Raw genomic sequence first — 20,041 nt, 5'->3', positions numbered from 1 at the left:
TCTACCAACTGAGCTATCTCCCCAGCCCCTTGGCCAATTCTTATAAAGACTTAAAGGCTAAGTCCTCTAAACATTTCTGTTCATTATTAGCATGGAACGTCAGCAAAGCCAATCACTTGTCCTTTTTTAACGAATACAAGAAGGATATAAAAATCACAGAAGGGCGTTACTGGGCCCACGAGTTGTGATTGGATGGAAGGCTTGTTGTCTGAGGTTGTCTCAGCACAAACCTCGTAGGAATGAAAAAACTGTTCGCCTGTTGTGGAAGATGTCTTTGTAGAGTCTGAATGCTACCTGAAGGTTACCAAAGCAATAGAAATTGTCTGAAGGAAAGAGCACACGGTATATGGCAATAATAGTGCTTTTTTTCCTTTAGAAGTAACTTATGAAAATTGTACTTCTCAAACGATAAAAAGCACGAGAGGGAGCCGTGAAGAATCAGCAGGAATCACAAATAATTTTCCAGAGTCAACTGAGTTTAAACTATGTCAGGTGGATATGAATTAGATAAATATCCTATTGTCCTACAGTAAATTAGAATAGAAAATGCCATCTCCTTTCCATGGTGAATTTTTGAGGCAATGAACATTCTAGTTACCTGGTAAGTTGAGTAAACACAAGACAAATCCAAATACATCAAAGTGCTCCTTATTTAATCCATTTACACAGTCTTCTCTCCTGACAGTTTGATGAATTAAGATATGGTAGACTTATGGAAAACATTTTTGTTAAGGCTTGTTTGTGTGTTTATGTGTATGCAGTTTTTGTTTTGTTTTGTTTTTGATACTGGGAATTAAGGTGAGGACTTTGCACATGCTAGACAAGTGCTATACCAGTGAGCTACACCCAGCCCTAAATCTTGATTTTAAAGAGAAAGCAGAGATTTAACATAAGCCCTGAAGTGAAACATTGACCTCAGGCAGTTGTCAATAGTTCTTTTTCGTCTTGAGTATGTATTTTTCCTTCCTATCAGTTATAATCTTTGAGTTGCCACAAAAAAGCTTTTTGTCTACTTGTCTTTTTATGCCAGTTTATTAGGAGGTGCCTGGCAATGTTCATCCTTGCTGTGGTGATTATAGAGGTGATGGTAATCATTGATCTGTAGTCTCCATGACATCTAGTGCCATTATTTGCTCACTTCATACATATTTATTATGTGCAGTAAGGGAATTTGGGCCTAATGCTCAAAAATTAATATTAACATTAGGTAATAATTAGTAATGACCTATGGAATGCAAACCAATCATATGAAGTCATGGGGTTTCTTTAAATTGCCTTTGAACTAATGAATAATCAAGGAACTTGTAGAAAAACAATAGGTATAGTAATCCTGAGAATAAACAGGTGAAAACAAAAGGAGCCAATTAAGAAATGTGAAAAGCCTGGTGTAGTAGCAAATGCCTATAATCCTAAAGACTCTGGAGGCTGAGATAGGAGGATTACAAATTCCAGGCTAGCTCGGCAACTCAAAGAGACCCTAATTAACTCAGCAAGACCCTATTTTAAAATAAAATAAATAAAAAGGGGTTGTGATGTAGCACAGTGGTAGAACATCCCTGGGCTCATCCCTTACCAATAAAGAAGGAAAAAAAAGAAACATGTCAAGAAGAAAAGACCAATAGCCTGATAGGGTCCACTGGGATCATTGTAAAGTTAGAATCTACGACCATGGTGTAACAGTGGTCCACTTCAGGTTTTGAATGTAGCCATCACTGTTCTAAAGTAGACATGTTTTTCTCTTCTCCCTAGTCTTCCCCTCCTGGTTCTCCTCTCCCTAATCTCTCTTCCCAAATCTCAGGAAACACAATTCTTTCTGAATCACCTCTTTAAACACCCTCTGCTCCCCCTTGTGGGCAAAATCACAGCTTCTGGGACAGGATACTCGGTGTTTCTCTTTGCTAGCAAAGAAATAAATCTTGTTTCCTTTTTTTTCAAAATCATGTCCTCATTGTTGAATTGGCATCAGGGACAATGATCAAGTGAGTATTCAGTAACAAACTGGCAACCCAGATGGGACCTGAAAGCAGCCCCAACTCCAACTTTTTTGGGAAGGCCTAGTCCTCCAAGCAATCCAATTTCCATGACAAGGATGTAAAGTGACTGGTGAACCTGTTAAGTGAGAGTCAACTGCTGGAGAGTTAGGAGACTAGTGAGTTTGCTTAGGGTCAAACCAGAGGAGCTATTCTTGTGAGTAAGGGAAGGACTGAGGGACTGTCCCAGCAATGCCCAAAATTCCTTTAATAACTCAATTTCTCTCCCTGAATGGTGCAGGTTGCTCCTTCTTTGTCCACTTTGAAAAAGGAAACTGAACACAGTAAAGTCACAACAACCTTGGCCATCTGATAGGTCCCAGTGCATCCTGAGACACTTGATTCCACATATCTGGTTTCTTTTAATGGGAATACCTGGTCCCTCTGTGCAGGGGCATCTGTGGTGTCACTAGTGTTGGAATCATGGTTAAGTGGGACTCAAGAACCTAAGGATTTTTCTCCCTTCTGGTGTGTTCCAGGTTCTCATCTGTGTGTTGGCCTTGGGTTTAGGAATTCACTCTGGATGTCTGTGTTTTTGTTTGTAGCTGTTACTGACCCATTTAAGACTTGGGCAATACTACATTGACCCTATAGGTAGTCTTTTGTGAACCGTCTTGACTGAAAGGGCCACATATAGGTATAAGCCTGTCTAAGAAAAAGATGATATTTTACTGTAACAATCTGGCTTTTGAATGACTTTCTGAATTATTATACAATATTTCAGCTGGAGTTGGTTTGTCAGAGGAAAAGTAAGTGGAAGACATTCTGTATGTGCAGGTCTGTCTGTTTTAAAGGTTCCCATTTGTTGGGCACAGTTTCAGGAATCCTCTCTGGTTATGTCTCTGTGTTTCTTTCTTTTTTTAATTTCTGTTACTATCCCTTTAAGACGTGAGCCATGCTATGTTAATTTTAACAATAGTCTCTTGTAAAGAAAGATCTTGGTTGAATGGACTATCTGCAGGTACAAGTATGTCTAAGAGAAAGATGTTTTACTGTAAAACAATCTGGCCTTTGGATGGTTTTCTGGATTATTTTACAATCTTGCAGTTGGAGTTGGTCTGTCTGAGGTGAAGTAAATGGAAGAAATTCTGGGTGTATGGGAATTTATTCAGTTGCATGGTAAGGAGTCTGAAAATCAGAAACTAAACTGAGTGTGCAAAAAGGTACAGCCCTCTCAAATGTGCAAGGACACCAGAAGAAAGAGTTTTAAAAAGACTTAAATTCTTTCACTGTTTCTCAACCAGGCAGCTGCAGGTTATCTTGCTATGGGCTAGGGAAAAATTCACAGGAAAGTTTCCTGGGCTGTAGAAAAATGAGCAAAGGGGCTAGGGAGATAATTCAGTCAGTAGAGTACTTGCCTTGCAAGCACAAGGCCCTGGGTTCAATCCCTGGCACCCAAAAGAAAAATGAGTACAGAGGATCTGGCCTCTATTCTATCTTCTAGATCCTTTTGCCCATGGTAGGTGGAGGCTGCTGGTCACAAAGGATATAGCAGTAGATTTAAGCATTGTTAGTTTATGACTTAGGAACAGGAATGGGCTCCCATTTTAAGGTTTGACAGGACTCTCCATTTAACCAGGGGATATCCATCACTGAGGCATAGCAATTCTTGCTTTGAAAGGATCCTATCAAACTAAATGCATGGGGAGATTGGCAGGATAAACAACTGCACCCGAAAAAGAAAAAAAAAAAAAAAAACCGAGAAACTAAAGTCAACCATGTTTTATTGGAAGTCTCTTCAAAGGGATCATCAAGGAAGCCTAAAGAAAAGGATGGGAAGGGCCTCCTCCATTGCTTATCAATATTCCTAGTGTAAGAAACAGGCTCAAAATGAACCTCTAGGTATAACTGACAGTGGAGAACTCAACCTTGATGGCATTGTGATAATGATAAGAGAGACAGGTCAGGCTCAAAAATATCCTGGGCTTCAACCCCTTGAGTGCAACCTGGGAGAAAAAAGGTTAAGGCACATTTTTTATGTATGCCAGATTGTCCAATTCCTTTACTGGGATGAAATTTGTTGTGTAAATTAAATGGACAGTTAACATTCATAAGGATTGTTTGAGAACATGAATTTAAAGAGTCTGAAACTAGAAAAGAGATAAGAAAATTATAGGTATGGAAATATATTTTAGTGTGGAAAATTGGAGGGTAAAAGAAATGTTTCTACATAAGAAAGTATTTGTATGGCAAAGTAATATTCTTGTGTAAAAGTACAAGATGAAAGAGAAAACAAAACTAAGAATGTAAACAAGTTTTAAAAGTTCTAATTAAGTTGCACAGGTTTATGGAAATTAAATCTTAAAAACTTTGTTTATGTTATTAAATTGACTATGGTTAGCACTGTCAAAGTTATTCAAATTTTAATGTACTGATATGAAGCAAAGTCCAAAATATTGATCTGCTCTTCTCCATCAAGATAAATTTTCTTATATCTCTTAGTTTTATCGCTTAAGGAAACTAAGTATTAAAGTTTAGGATTTATACCAGTTTTAAAGTCTTTTAAATGATTAGATCATAACTAGTTAAATAAACAACAGCTATTTTAGGTTATAACAATATAGTTGATACCCAAAATATATGTCACAACCAAAATAAATGAATACTCATTCAAGAACTATGTTTGTGTGAGCCTTCTCTAAGTTTTATGTAAAAGTTTGCAAAATGAAAGCTGATGTGGGTTAACTAATAAGTTCTCTCTTTTATATGTCGTATCTGACAGAGAAGGGTTAAACTGCCATTTGAAGACCTAGCTTATATTTGTTTGCTTTGAATAAGTCTCTTTCTGATCCTTGACACTGTTTCCTTAATGTATAAGACATATAAGGCTATTCTTAGATTATTGCTATACTTCTAATCCATGCAGCTCTGCGATTATTGTTATGGTACACCGTGGATTTTAAATTTTACTTTAAAATTTAAATTTAGCTAATATAAGGACATCTGTATAATTTTGACACTAACCATTATTGGTTTCTTTCTATATTAGTTGTGTTTATGTTCTTCAACTATATAAGTCTTTTAAAATGTAAAACTTGAGAAGAACACTTTACTAAGTTTGTGTTCTGCAAAGTAAAATTATCTGTAGCAAATCTCCTTCAGATTTATATAGAAATAAAAAATTGGTTGGTATTTACCTATGTCATTTAATGTATTATAACTGGATAAAGGTAACCTGTTGTCAATAAGTAATATATATAATTTTGTGTTCCTATTTAAAATGAATAGGAATTTGAATGTGTTTTGGGAAGTTAAAAAGGAGAAACTGATTTGTTCAAAGGGTGACAAGGTGGAATATGAAAATATTTTGTCATGTTTTCCACAAAAAGAAAGTTGAGAACTGTCTTAGGGCTGGGGATATAGTTCAGTTGGTAGAGTGCCTGCCTTGCAAGCACAAGGCCCTGGGTTCAATCCCCAGCACAGAAAAAAAAAAAAAAAAAAAAAAAGAACTTTCTTAGCCTTTCTATTTTATTCTGTTTCAAATATAATGTTGTTTTATGTTAACTGATATTCAGACTCAGGAAACAATACCTGAGAACTTTGTAGAATGATACTTCTTAAAAAATGCAAAGATCAGTTTCAGAAATAAAACATGTTAAGTTTTATCAAGAGACCAGCCTCACCTGAATTATGGCTCTGCTTCTCATCCTTTTTTTATGTTAGGGTGGCTCCAAAGTAGGCCAGAATTAAGCTGAAAATTGTGTTCGGAAGATAATTTTTGGTTGTTATAAAGATTACTATGAACCAAGACTTGGGGCTTTAGCTCCCCATTTGTCTGTGATAAACAGGAATTGAAAATAATATGAAAGATGAATTTTTAATTATTAATTTTAAAACACATGTAATTAAGTATACAGTTCTTGATTTGAGGATGTCTCACATGAAGAGAGTATGCTATATTATTCATATCACTGCAAAATGATAAAATGTAAAAGTCCATAACAGAATAGAAATTATGTGGGCATTGTGTTCATATGCACATGAGACTGGGGCAAAAGGACAGTCAGTGTAGATAATGAATAACTGGGTCAGGAAGATGGCAGCCAATTCAAAAGGAAATAATATGCTAATACCTCCAGAGCACTTTCCCTTCCTTCTCACCTGTTGCCAAGATCACCTGCCTCCAGGAAATTGTTCCTCCCAAAAGGGAGTTGTTAATGGGTATCTCCTGGGTGACTCCCTTCCTGCCTTCCTAGGCAGATATGAAAATAGGTAGAGACACCACCTGGATGACTCTCTTCCTGACCTTTTGATCATGTAAGCAGAATTGGAGGAGTGGATATAAGAAGAAAGGAAACCTAAAATCTATAAAAGGGTTAAGACACCCCCACTCCCTTGGGCACAAGCTCTGGACCCCCCTCCTCTTTTGGGGAGTCTCTCTTCTCTCTCTCTCTCTCTCTCTCTCTCTCTCTCTCTCTATATATATATATATATATATATATATATATATATATATACACATATATATATACAAATATACATATATATGTATATGTATATTTGTGTGTGTATGTAATTTTTTTCTGGCATACCAATCATCAGTTTAACTCTTAAAAATTATCTTACCCATAAAGTTGTTTTCATTACAAAGAGTATGGATAATGGTTCCTGTTGTCTTTCAGAATGCAAATGAAGATGCATTAACACTGGAGATGCATTGCCCATGAAACTTTAAGATTCACTCCTCCGAACAGAAACATTTAATAAACTACCTGATTATTCTCTTTCCTGTTGTATTTCCACACTAGGTAAACATTCTTTCCTCTGCTCTTTTTCTGCAGTTAAAACAAGCTAGAATGATCTTTCTTCCCTCTCTCCAAAATACATTCTTTGTAGCCTTTGAAGAAAACCTTCTTCACAAAACCCGCAAAGTCTACTTTCATACAGTAAAATCTTTCCTCCAATTTCCATGTTTATGTAAGCATGCATAAAATATTCTAACAGAGTTAAAACAACTTGCTTATGAAACAATTTTCAATGTAAAAAGGATAGGACTTCTATTTGTTTTGAGGTCCTCAAAATTTATCATTAAATTTGGGTAGGGTTTAAGTAATACTTACAAACAGACCAAGAGAAATCAGAGGAGTAATTTCTTTTTCTGTCTTATTTTCAATAGAATACATAGTTAACTATGAATTTACTTTTCACAATCTTAATTATAATTATTTTCTAATGAGCACAATGAATACCTGAGTGTGACTATTTAAATTAAATAATCAAATATGAAAGAAAATTTATAAAAAGAAAAATTTCAGAATCTCTTAGATATATATTTTTTTGTTTAATATGAGGGATTAAAAAGTAGAATGCTTTGATTGCAAATATCACAACAGAGAAGGTAAAAAGCATATTGTGCTTATTGATACTTTCACTTGTTAGAAAATTTCTCCTAAATGTCTAAGAGCAGATGTTGGCTAAGTCATGATGTAAAATAAAAGTGATATCAGGATAGAATACAAGGGAATTCATACAATTAGTAGCTCTTGAGCTGTTCTTCCATTTTTTGTCTCAATGGTATAGAAATTATTTTCTAAAATGTTTGTGATAGGTACTTTGAATATTATAAAGAAGGTCTACAATAAAGTGATAAAATGGAGCAAGAGAAAATAAAGACTTCTGGTGGTTGTAAATCCTGTTCTCCTGTGAGTATTAGTGGAGTTAGTTAGTCATAGAGTCATTCATAATCAATTGTCACCAAATCTTAGTCCCAACTTGTGCTCTAACACAGTCATCAACAGATCCTAAACCTGCACCCAAAATTTCACTTTTTGGGTCTTATTCTTAATAGGATGGTGTTTGTAGTCAGTTTTTCATCACTGTGAACAAAAGAACCTGACCAGACCATAGAGCAGAGAAAGTTTATTTAGGGTTCACAGTTTCAGAAGGTTGTGTCCATAGACAACCAACTCCATTGCTCTCAGCCAGAGGGAGGCAGAACATCATGGTTAAAGGTCATGGTGCAGGCGAGCAGCTCAAGGCATGACAACCAGAAAGCTCTGTTCTCAAGGGACAAAATATAAACCTAAGGCACACCCTTCCTAGTGACATAGTTCCTCTAACCACACCCTACTTACATATAGGTACCTCCCAATTCATCACTGATTCGGTTAAAGTTCTCATTACCTAATTATTTCACCTCTGAAAATTTTAATATTGTCTCATACATGAATTTTTGGGGTATACCTCATATCTAAACTATAAAAGATGGATATCTGAATATTACTAAATAATAAAAAGAAAGAAAATAATCAGAAATAAATTAATAAGAGGTGGAGACATGAAGGAAGCAAAAGAAAATTTCAAATAAAACCTTCTTTTAAAAATAGTGTATCAAGGGAAAAAGCAGGATGATCAGGGATTGAGAAAGAATTCCATTCTTATAAATTAAAATTTCAGAGCTAATTTATTTTAAAAAATTCAGTGAGAATGTTGAAGGATAAATTTCAGATAATCTTCCAATAAATAAAAGAGTAAACAACAAACAAACAACAAAGAATGTTGAGTATATATGTGTGTGTGTGTCTGTATGGAACCATATGCCACATTCACACATACACATATATATGTATATATATAAAATTTCTCCCCTTTTGTGTGCGTGTGTGTGTGTGTGTGTGTGTGTGTGTGCGCGTGAGAGAGAGAGAGAGAGAGAGAGAGAGAGAGAGGGAGAGAGGGAGAGAGAAAGCTCTATCTCTAATATCTGTGATATTCAGGGAGTCCAACATCTAAACGCTAAGAACTCCAGAGAGAGAAAACAGAAAGATGAGGAGACAATAATTTTGAAAACTGGGGGAAAAAAGCCCTCGGAACTGAAATAGGTAGTCTCCAGTGCAGAGATTTTGCCAAGTGCCTCAAACTGTAGATAAAATATTCAAACAAGAAACATGACTGTCAAATTTTGCAATACAAGTTCCTTAAAACTTCCTGAGATTCAGAATGGCATCTGAATTGAAGAGCAGTGCGCTAACTACAAAAGAATAAAGTTACACTTTGTAAATAGAATTATTTTTAAGAGAATTCCATATCCAGCCAATCTATTAATTAAATGTTCATAGACTAGAAAAACTTTTAGATTTTCCAAGTGTCCCATGTGTGAAGAATAATGGGCCTCCCACAGAGTATCCACGTCCTAATTCTTCAAACCTGTGAATGTGTTACTGTAAATGACAAAGGGAAATTAAGATTGCAGTTGGAGTGAAATCTATCAAACTGACCTTCCAACAGGGAGACTGTTCTTAGTTATTCAGGTGGGACCAACATAATAAAAAATGTCCTTAAAAGTGGAAAGAGTGAAGAGATCAGAGTGATGATGTGTCTGGAACTCCACCCATCAATGTTGGCTTTGCAGAGGGAAAAGGGATCACCAGGCAAACAATGAGCAGTCTCTAGAAACTGTAGCAGCTGTGAAAGGGATTCTCCCCTGGAGAAAGGAAGGCAGCCTGCTCACGCCTTAATTTTAGCCCAATGTGATCTGAATCAGACTCCATATTTATAGAACTGCCAGATAATAAGATTGTGTTGTTTTAAGTCACAAAAATTGAATAATCTCTAACAGACACAATAGAAAATGAATCCATATATGTTTTAGAACTAACTGGAAGATTTTCTCTTTGAACATGGGAGAATAAACCAAGAACAGGACAACTGAGACGAAGGGAACAAGGAATACAATACAGGAGAAAGTCCTAGGACCCATCCTGTGGACCAGACCTAGAGTTAAGAGACCATTGTCTAACAAGAAGGAGAATGCACTTTGGAGGTTTAAGTAGGAAAAAAAAAAATGTTTGTAGATTTTTTATACATTTGATCACACAGAAAATTATAGTAGATTTCTTTCTTTTTTCTCTTTTTTTTTTTTGACCAGGGATTGAATCCAGGAACACTTAATGACTAAGCCACATCCCCTGTCCTTTTTATTTTTTATTCTGAGACAGGGTCTTGCTAAATTGCTGAGGCTGGCTTTGAATTTGCAATCCTCCTGCCTCAGCCTCCCGAGCTGCTGGGATTACAGGTGTGTGCCACTGCACCTGGCTTATAGTAAGATACTTTTAACAGAGCTACTGAGTTATGTGTCCAGTGAGTCAAATATATTTTTACAACTAAGCAAATAAGATAATGAAGCCACCATTAATTCCAAGAAAACAAAAGGTTGTAAAAGAAACAAAATGAATCCACTTATAGTACTATATTTAAATCAAAGTTACGTGGTAATAATAATAACAAAAACATTTTTATACATTTTGCCAAAAGTCATGATACATCCTCTATGGAAGAATGGCAAGGAGATGAAGGGGTAGGGACTATAAAACCTCTTACAAAGAGGTTCATAGATATCTAAAATGTATACATGTTATGTGAAGAAAGAGGTTAAAAAGTTATTTGATAGGAGGGGAACACACAATTAATAGACTGCAATTATTTGCTATTTTCTAAAACTTTTACACTTTTCAAACTATGTTGGTATATTGATTTACAACAAAAAGAGTTTAAAAAAAGAACAATTATGGTGATTTGTATACTGTAATATTAATAGACATTACCTAGCAGCATTATAAGAAAAATTATTCCACTTGCTACTAACAACCCTGTCCTCATTCTCTGCTTTCTTTTTCTTCATAACACCAATGACAATTTATACCCTAAATAGTTTACTCATTATTTGTTCTTTGTTTTCTATATTCACTGGAATGGAACATCCAGGAGGAAAGAGCTATTATCTATTTTCATCATCACTGAATCCCCAGAGCCAAAATAATCCCTGCTACACAGAAGACATTCAATAAATAGAAACAAATCAATGAGAAATTTAAAACATTGCAATATTATCTATTTATAAGTTTTAAAATATTTCTTATTATAAAATCAGGAAAAAAAAAACAGTCATTTTTCTTTTTCTTTTCTTTCTTTTTTTATTTGTTTATTTTGGCATACTAGGGATGGAGCTCAGGACCCTGTGAATGCTAGACAACTGCTCTACAGCTGAGCTACACACCAGCCCTATTTTGTTCTTAAAGAAAATGAAAAGCACTAATAAAAGAGTAGAGGAGTGAAGGCTGAGCCTGGTTGCTGATTTTGTCTTGTTCCTTTGAGAGATCAGGCAGCTGCAGCAAAGGGCAGAAAATATGTAAAACTGCATTGGGGGTGTTGATCCTTGGACTGGAGCTACATAAACATAAAGATAAAGGACACCAGGTCAGAGTGTCATCGTACAGTCTTAGTTAATCAAGTACAATCAATTAAGGCCTGGAACATATCTGGACACAACTCCTTAAATAACAAAGCACCTAAGTTGTTTTTTAGGAAGAAGCTCCAGAATCCACTCAAGGAAGATTTGAAACCAGCTTCTCAAGAATGGGCACTTGCAGAAGCCAACTTCTCTAGTCAGTTACTTTTATTGTTGTCACAAACTCAAAATATCCAGTGCAGAACATGATAACACTTGTGACCCAAAAGAAAACTTGTGACCCAAGATGACAATTTGTGCAAAAGAAATCTAAAACTATGGTACACCTTCTCACCATCCAATCAAAGCAACTTCTCAGGAAGGCAGATGGAACTTATAGCTCCTGGCCTCCTTGACATTTGACCTCAAAATAAATCTTTCTTTTTTGCAAAACCCCAGTGCCTTAGTCTTGGTTTCTGTGTTCATTGGATAGGGAGCCCTTGCTGGGTATAAGTATGAAGTAGATGGAGAGGGTGAAAGAGTGAAGAGAGAAGAAACATGCTGTTTTTTTCCTCCTTTTGTTAGTCAAAGTTGAATAGATAGGTTAATGCTAATGCAAAAGTCTATAATCTAGTCCCTAATTTACTAGGTTTAGGCACAATTTAATATCACCTAAAATAAATTGCTGGACAATAATCTCTGTTCATACATTAACATCAGTTAAAATAGCATCTAAAATAATCACAGCCTTTGGGACAGGAGTCACCATGTTTCTCCTTTGCTAGAAAACCAATAAGCCTTCTTTTTCCTTCTCAAAACTGTGTCCTAATTATTGGATTGTCATCAGGGACAAGGACCTGGCTTTTGGCAACAAATTTGGCACCAAATTTGGCACCCCAGATGAGACATTCTTGGGCAGGCCTATTTCCAAGGAACCCTGCTTCCATGCTGAGTATTCATGGTGCTAGTGCACTTCTTAAGAGTCAACTGCAGGAGAGTTAGGAGATGGGTGAGTTTGTCTTGGGTTGAACCAGAGGAGCTGTTCCTGTGAATAAAGGGAAGGATTGAGGGACCATCCAGCAGCTGCCAAAATGCCTTTTGCTTTGGGGTACTCCTGTCTTCTCTCCCTGGATAGTACAGTTTGCTCCATCATGATACATTTTGAGAAAAAGGAAACTGAACTCAGAAAACTCATGACAACTTTGGCCATTTGGTAAGTCCCCTGGTGTGTACGCTGAGATTCTTGATTCCATACACTTGGTTCCTCTTTGTGAAAACATCTGGTTTCTCTTTCTGGGGACAGCTGTGGCACCACTGGTGAAGGAGTCATGGTTAAGTGAGACTCGAGAACCTAGGGATATGTGCTCCCTGCAGATCTGTTCTAGGGTTCATTTGTTTCTTGAACTTGGACTTGGGAATTCCCCCTGGGTGTCTGTTTTGTTTGCATCTGTTACTTCCCCTTTTCAGACATGGCCATTACTGCATTGATTCTATAAGTAGTCTCTTGGGAAAGATCTTGGTTGGTCAATTTAAAGGTTCCCATCTGTTGACCATGGTTTTGGGGCTCCTCACTGGTTGTTTCTCTCTGTTTCTTTTTTGTACAATCTTGCAATTGGAATTGGTCTGTCAGAAGTAAAGTGATTTGAAGAAAGGGCCACCTATAAGTCCATCTAAGATAATGTTTTAATGTAATCATCTGGCTTTAAAATAACTTTCTAGATTATTGTACAATCTTGCGTTGGAGTTGGTCTGTCAAAGGTAAAATAAGTGGAAGAAATTTGTACATGCAGATCTTTCTATTTTAAAGGTTCCCATCTTCTGTCAGTCCTGGTTTCAAAGATCCTCTTTTGTCTGTTTTGTTTTTTTGTTTTGTTTTGTTTTGTTTGCTGTTGTTTTTTGTCTGTTACTGACACTTTAAGACATGGACCATGCTACATTAATCTTACCTGTAGTCTCTTGAGCAGAGAGATCTTGGCTGAATGAACCACCTATAGGTATAAGCCTATCTAAGAAAAAGAGGGTTTACTGTTACACAATCTGGCCTTTGAAAAGTGTTTCTGGATTATTATAAAATCTTGAAGTTGAAATTGGTCTGCCAGGGGTAAAGTATATGAAAGAGATTCTATATGTACAGGCATTTATGCAGTTACATGATAAGGGGTCTGAACAGTCAGTAACTAATTTGATGGTGCTAAAAGATACTGCCTCTGGTGTGCAAGGCTAGCAGAACACCAGAAGAAAGGGTTAAAAAAGATTTCAATCTTTTAAACCCAGTGCTGGTACTCCCAGCACTGTTTCTCAGCCTGGCCCCAGGCACCACAGATTATCTCACTGTGGGTCAAGAGCACCAGTCCTAAACTGGGTCGGGAGGAGCTCAGAAAAGCTACCTGGGCTGTAAAAAAAAATGGCCAAAGAGAAACTGGTCTTTGTCCTGCCTTCCAGTCCCTTTTGCCCCTGTGGGTGGAGGTTGCTGGCCATAAAGGATGTAGCAATAGGTTCCAGCACTGTTAGGTTATGATCTAGGGAGAAGAATTGTCTCCCTTTTTAATATCTGTCAGGAGACTCCGTTTGGCCAGGAATATTCATCACTGGGACAAAGCAATTCTTACTATAAGTATTCCATCAAACGAAATGCCTGGGGAGACTGGCAGAATAAATAACTGCACCCAGAAAAGAAAAAGACAGAAACTAAGGTCAATCTGTGTTTTATAGGCAGCCTCTGCAAAGCAATCTTCAAGAAAGCCTAAAGAAAAGGATGGAAATGGCCTCCATTGCATATCAATATGCTTAGTATAAGAAAAAATTAATAATTGACAGTGGGGAACTCAAAGTTGATGGCATTGTGATGATGATAACAGAGACATCATGCTCAAAAATATCCTGCGCTCCAATCCCTTGAATTCCCTTGAATTCAAACTGGGAGTAAAAAGATTAAGGCTTTTTTTTTTTTGTATATTCTGGATTGTCCAGCCCTCTCCTGGGATGAAATTTGTTGTGTAATGTGGGAAGGCATCCCTGGCTCATATGAGAACAGAGCATAGCTAGAGCCATTAACCAGGAATATCTGGTCTCAGGAACTCACAGTTCCTAATGAGTGTTTGAGAATGCCTGAGTTATGTGGGCATCCTGCATTAAGCTCACCACTCAAGTTCAAATACAAGCATCTGCTGTGGGAGTGACTTGCTAGAGTCAGATGGCTTGCTTATCTCTATCCCCCAACCCGTATTTTGTGGAAGAAGGTCCTACTGGTTCCTTTTGATCTGTAACACTATAAAGCAAGCACTGGCTCCTTCTTTTGTTAGGGTCAGACCCTTCTGGATGCCCTGCTCTTAAGATAATTTTGTCTTCTGTCGTTATTTTTGATAAATTTCATAGCTTTTATTTTGCAGTCAGTCCATCCTTCCAACAGGAACCCTTCCCCTCACCCAGGCAGGACATGAGGCGAGACTGTAAATTAAGTGCACAGATAACATTCATAAGGACCGTTTCAGAATATGAATTTAAGAAAGGGTTCAAAAGTAGAAAAGATAAACCAAGGTTGTAAAGAAGTTTTGCATGTTTAAGTAAGTCACAGAAGGTTTGTGAAAGTTAAATCTCAAAAAGTTTTGTTTGTGATTACATTGGCTATAATTATCACAAAGTTTTTTGAACCTTAATGTACTAATAGGAAGCAAAGTCTGAAACATTGATCTGTTCTATTTGTTGAGGTAATTTTCTTGTATTTGTTAGGTTTACTTAGGGAAGCTAAACCTTAAAGAAATTAGGATTTTAAAGTCTGTTTTGAAGTCTTAAATGATTACTTTGTAACTGGTTAAACAAAAAACTCCTACTTAGGTTAAACGATATTGTTGACAACCCCTAGGTATGCCTCTGAGAACTATCTATGTCTTATCTAGCTATTATGTAAAAGTTTATATAATTAAAGTTTATGTAAAGTTGCTGGCAAGATAACCAGTAAGTGCTCTCTTTTATACATTGTATCTGACATAGAATGGCCAAACTGCCATTTGAAGGCCTGTCTTATATCTGTTTGCTTTGACTAAGTCAATTTATGATGATTAACACCATTTGCTAAAAGTTATAAGAAATTTAAGGCTATCCTTTGATTTTCATTAATTAATGCAGATCTGTGATTATTGCCACAATACACTCTGGATTCTAAATTGCACTCTAAAAGTTCAACTTATTTAAATGTAAATCTTAGGAGAGCATTTTGTCAAGTTGGGGTACTCCAAACTAAAATTATGTGTAGCAACAGTCTCAGATTTGTATAACAGTAACAAATTTGGTTGGTATTTATTCAGGTCATTTGATATTTTATAACTGGATAATGTAATGGGCTGACAGATCTGACTCCATGAGAATGTTATAGGCCAGACTACAAGGGAAATGACTAAACAGACTCCGTTTTGCTCTGAGACTCCATGTTATTAGGAAATAAGTTTCTCCCATGGGAACACCTCGCCTCTGTACTCATCATCAGTTACTTAGTGTGACATGTTTAACAATACAAAATGACAATTCTTATGTAATAAAAAATTGCTCTCTTTTGATCCCTATTGCTCCTAACCAATGTACCATGTAAATGGTAATTGTGTGGTTATCAGTAACCATTCTTTAGTTTGTACCTAGGTGACCCACTTCCCCCTCTGTTGATGATCTCGTGAGGTTAGTTTGTAATTTTGATTCATAGCAACAGACACTTATGATTGATGTGATTTTTGGTATGAGAACCCCTAACAACCCTGTGGTCGGTGCTGTTCTCCCAATAGCCATTTTGGGGGCATTGTGAGAGACAGCCGGCCGGCTTAATAAAGACTCTCAAATTTGGACTTCTCAGTGGTGATCGGTCTGTTCTTAAGTTGTACCCCATAACAGATAAAATACCCTATTGTCAATAAATTATATATACAATTTTGTGTTACTCTTCATGCTGGAACTGGAATTTAAATGCATTTTAGAAGATAATATGGGGATACTGATCTGTTTAAAGATAATATTGCAAAACATGGAAGAATTCTGTCACTTTTTCCAAAAAGAAAGTTAGAAGTTCTCTTAGCCTTTCTTTGATTCATGTTTCAGATATAATGTTGTATTGTTATTTGTGAAGAACCCTGCCCTACCTGATACAAGACTCTGCCTCCCACCTTACTCCATGTTAAAATGGCTCCAAAATAGGTTAGACTTCAGCTCATTTAAAGTTCTATTCGAAAGATTGATTTTTGTTGTAAAAATTACTGTGATCTCAAATGGAATATAATATATAACTAAGTAAAGGTTCAAGATTATAAAAGTCATTTTCCTGGTTTGTAGCTATTACACAAACTGGTTAATTTTTTGCTCTGTTAATTTCATTTTGTATTTTCCTTGTAAACTTTATAACTCTTAACTCAGTGTTTGGCAGAGGTATTGCTTCTAAATAATAATAACAATAATAATGAACCATCAACTACAGGTCAGATAGTATGTAATGCTGACTTCTAGTACTAATACTAACCCAAATTAAATTAAAGGTGTATCTGTAAAATTATAGATATTGAAGTTATAACCTGTTACTCCATCTTTATGATTGGTGAAACTGGCTTACAAGGTGTTTAAAACCAAAAACTTGGAGACCAACATCAAGGAAGCAAAAAGGCCAAGGAAAAAGCAGCCAACATCTTGGCCATTGGGATCCCTCTCTGTGCCTGCCACTCTAGTGAATCACCTGATTTGCTCATCAGGGAGATAGAGAGACTCTCTAGAGAACAGGACACCCTAGAGAACAGGAAGCCAACCAGTGCACATTCTGCAAAGAGGAGGGTCATTTGAGATGGAAATGTCCCTGATGCTTCCAAAAGAAGCCACCTATGGTCAGCCAGAACCTCGACCCATCCTGGCAAGTGGCACCACTAGCAGAGAAAAGATAAAGGAGTCAGGAGGCTTCCTATATGTCCCCAAGTGTGACCTCTGAGGAATCTCAGTTGACTCTTGAGAGTCGCTAGGAACAAGGTGAGTTTTGACAACTTGGTCTTAAATATCTGGCAGGAGAGTATAGTCTAAAAGCACAGTCTTACATGGACATTTAAAAGGAAAAACAATTTTTTAATGTGATTTAAGATGTACATGTGTGTCGGCCCTACCAAAGGTAAAGCTGGAGGCTATAAAGGTAGTGTTCCTGTGTGAAAGAGCCTAAAAATAATGATTACAAGAGTCGCAAAATTGTCCTGATTTAATTTGAGTCTGATTCCAAAGACCTACAAATCTTCTTAACCTCCTACATTGATAAACTTGATCTATTTTTCACTGATAAGATTATAAGTTACTTCAGAGACTGGCTGAAATACTAATAACTTTTTGTTAATTATTTACAAAGAAGTAATGTTTTGCTGTCTTGTATTGATTCCTTGTCCAGTCACCTGCCATCTGCCACTGTGGACCTCTGGATTGCTCTAATGCTGAATGTCCTTAATTGTCCACACACCATGTGAGTGAGAACAAGAACTTTGGATTACTTCCCCAAACTTCACCCCTTTTCCACAGGAAGCAGTTTGGAGACATCATCATCCATTTTTCCACAGAAATAGAATGTAGAAATTGACAGTGGGGAAATGTAATCATGGTCCACTTTATGCTGTGAATATAACCCTTGCTGCTCTGCTACTGCAACTTTTTTTTAAATGGACATGTTTCCTTCTCTTCCTCTTTACCTGCTCCTCCCTAATCTCTCCCCTCCCTAATCTTAGGGGAAACAGGATTACCTTTCTTCTCCATCCTAGACAGAGTTATCTGTCTGTTATGGTTTGGATGTGAAGTGTCCCCCAAAAGTTCACATGTGAGACAATGCAGGAAAGTTCAGAGGAGAAATGATTGAGTTGTAAGAGTCTTAACCCAATCATTGAATTAATCACTCGTGGGATTAATTGAAGTGGTAGTATGTGGCTGGAGGAGGTGGGAATTGGGGTGTGGCTATGAGGTATATATTTTGTAACTGCAGAGTGGAGTCTCTCTCTGCTTCCTGATGATTTGAGCTGCTTCCCTCTGCCATGCTCTTCTGCCATGATGTTCTGCCTCACCTCAAGCCCTGAGCAATGGAGTCAACCTTCTATGGACTAAGACCTGTGAAACTATGAGCCCTCAAATAAACCTTCCCTCCTCTGTAATTGTGCTGGTCAGATCATTTAATTGCAGCATTAAAAAAACTGACAAAAACACTGTCCTTGTGCACTTACCCACCATAGGAATGAAGTAATCCAGCCTTTGGGGATGGTACCAGAAGATCTCAGAGAGGACTATCTCCCAAAATAACAAGTGAACTACAACTCCACAGAACACGTGGAATGTAGCCTTTGAATCCCTCTTTAAAAGCCCCCTGTTTCTGATGATGAGCAGGATCACAGCCATTGGGACAGGCTGTTTCTCCTGTTTCTCCTTTGCTAGCAAAGCAATAAGCCTTCTTTTCTTCCTTTATATATATATATAAATTTTAAATACCTAGTCATTGTTCATTCTTCCCCATTTCAGTCCAACTATTTTCTCTCTCTGCTTAACTGTCTAGATTCCTGGATTTACTCCACAAATAATTTAGCAAATGTCCCCAATTCGCCCTAAAGAATTTTTTCAATTGTTATAATCTTTCTAAAGCCATCCATTGCTCCCTAAATACCAGAATTGTTTCAGTTTAAAGAACAATAGGATTTGGCATTAGAGGTTGTAATTTATCCCGCTGTGCTCCAGTTTTGCTCTGTCTAATCTTGAGAACCTTAAATAGCAAAAATCTCTCATACTTATTTTCCCCATGCCCAGCCCTATTCAACTACCTAGTAGCTTCTACCTGTTTTGCTTGTATTCTGATTGACTTTCCAAAGTCCTTCCACTGCTATGACCTTTGTTTTCCACATCATAAAAGAAAAATTGGTATGAAAAGCAATAATAGTTATAACTCAACTGTAAAGGAAGTGTTTCCTATAGTCTATTAGTCAGTTTACTTTTAGATGAATTTTGCTCATATTAAGGCTAAAGATCTTTATCATAAATACTAAAAATAGTCCATTTACCCTAACTTTTGGATGTTTACTGCATTTAAAAAAATCTAATCTCATAAAAGAGCTTTGCCTTTTGTAGTTCTAAAGCATTTAAACATACTTTAAATAATGTCAAGCTTTGTAAAACCTGGAGATTTCATCACTATCCCTTCCCTAGTATCCTGATAACCTTGCCTCTCAGTTCATAAGATTGCCTTGATCATTTTTTAGAATGATACTTGAAGGCTCTTGCAGTAATCAAACAGGAAGAAAACTCTGTTATGGTTTGAATCAGAGATGCCCCCCAACAGCTCATGTGTTGACTTGGTTCCCAAGCAAGAGTATTCAGAGGCAGGGTCTTTGGAAAGTAATGGACTCAGGAGGGCTCTGACCTCATCAATGGATTTGCCCCTTGATGAATTAGCTTCACAGTGGGTTTGTGGGAAGGGGCTTTGTTACAAAAATTAGTTCTCTCTTTCTTTGTTTTGCAGTCACCATAAGGTAAGCTGCTTGTCCCACCATGGTGTTCCACCATGCCCTCATGCCATGATGTTCTGCCTGCCTAACCATACCCCAGAAACAATAAAGCCTGTTGATCTTAGATTGAAACCTCTATAACCATAAGCCAAAAGTAAATTACTCCTCCTTAAGTTGATTTTCTTAGGTATATTGTCATAGCTTCAAACAACTGACTAACACAGACTCTAAGAAAGTGATTGTACTGTCTGAGACTAAGTTATAATTAAAAGTCATTGTTGGAATAAGTTATTACTAATTGACCATTTCTGGCTTAATTAAAATATTAATTTATTCATGCTAATATGGGAATTATATTCATATTACTG

At 36.7% G+C, this 20,041-nt stretch overlaps 1 protein-coding gene across 5 annotated transcripts in view; it reads right to left on the bottom strand.

The window, feature by feature from the left end:
- Plppr5 (phospholipid phosphatase related 5) overlaps positions 1–20,041 on the bottom strand; it is a 302,829-nt gene that overhangs the window by 186,358 nt on the left and 96,430 nt on the right. The gene's annotated exons all lie outside the window — the stretch shown is intronic.

The sequence above is a fragment of the Sciurus carolinensis genome, chromosome 1 (genome assembly GCF_902686445.1).
Source record: "Sciurus carolinensis chromosome 1, mSciCar1.2, whole genome shotgun sequence".
Lineage (NCBI taxonomy): Eukaryota > Metazoa > Chordata > Mammalia > Rodentia > Sciuridae > Sciurus > Sciurus carolinensis.
This window is presented reverse-complemented; position numbering and strand designations above follow the sequence as displayed.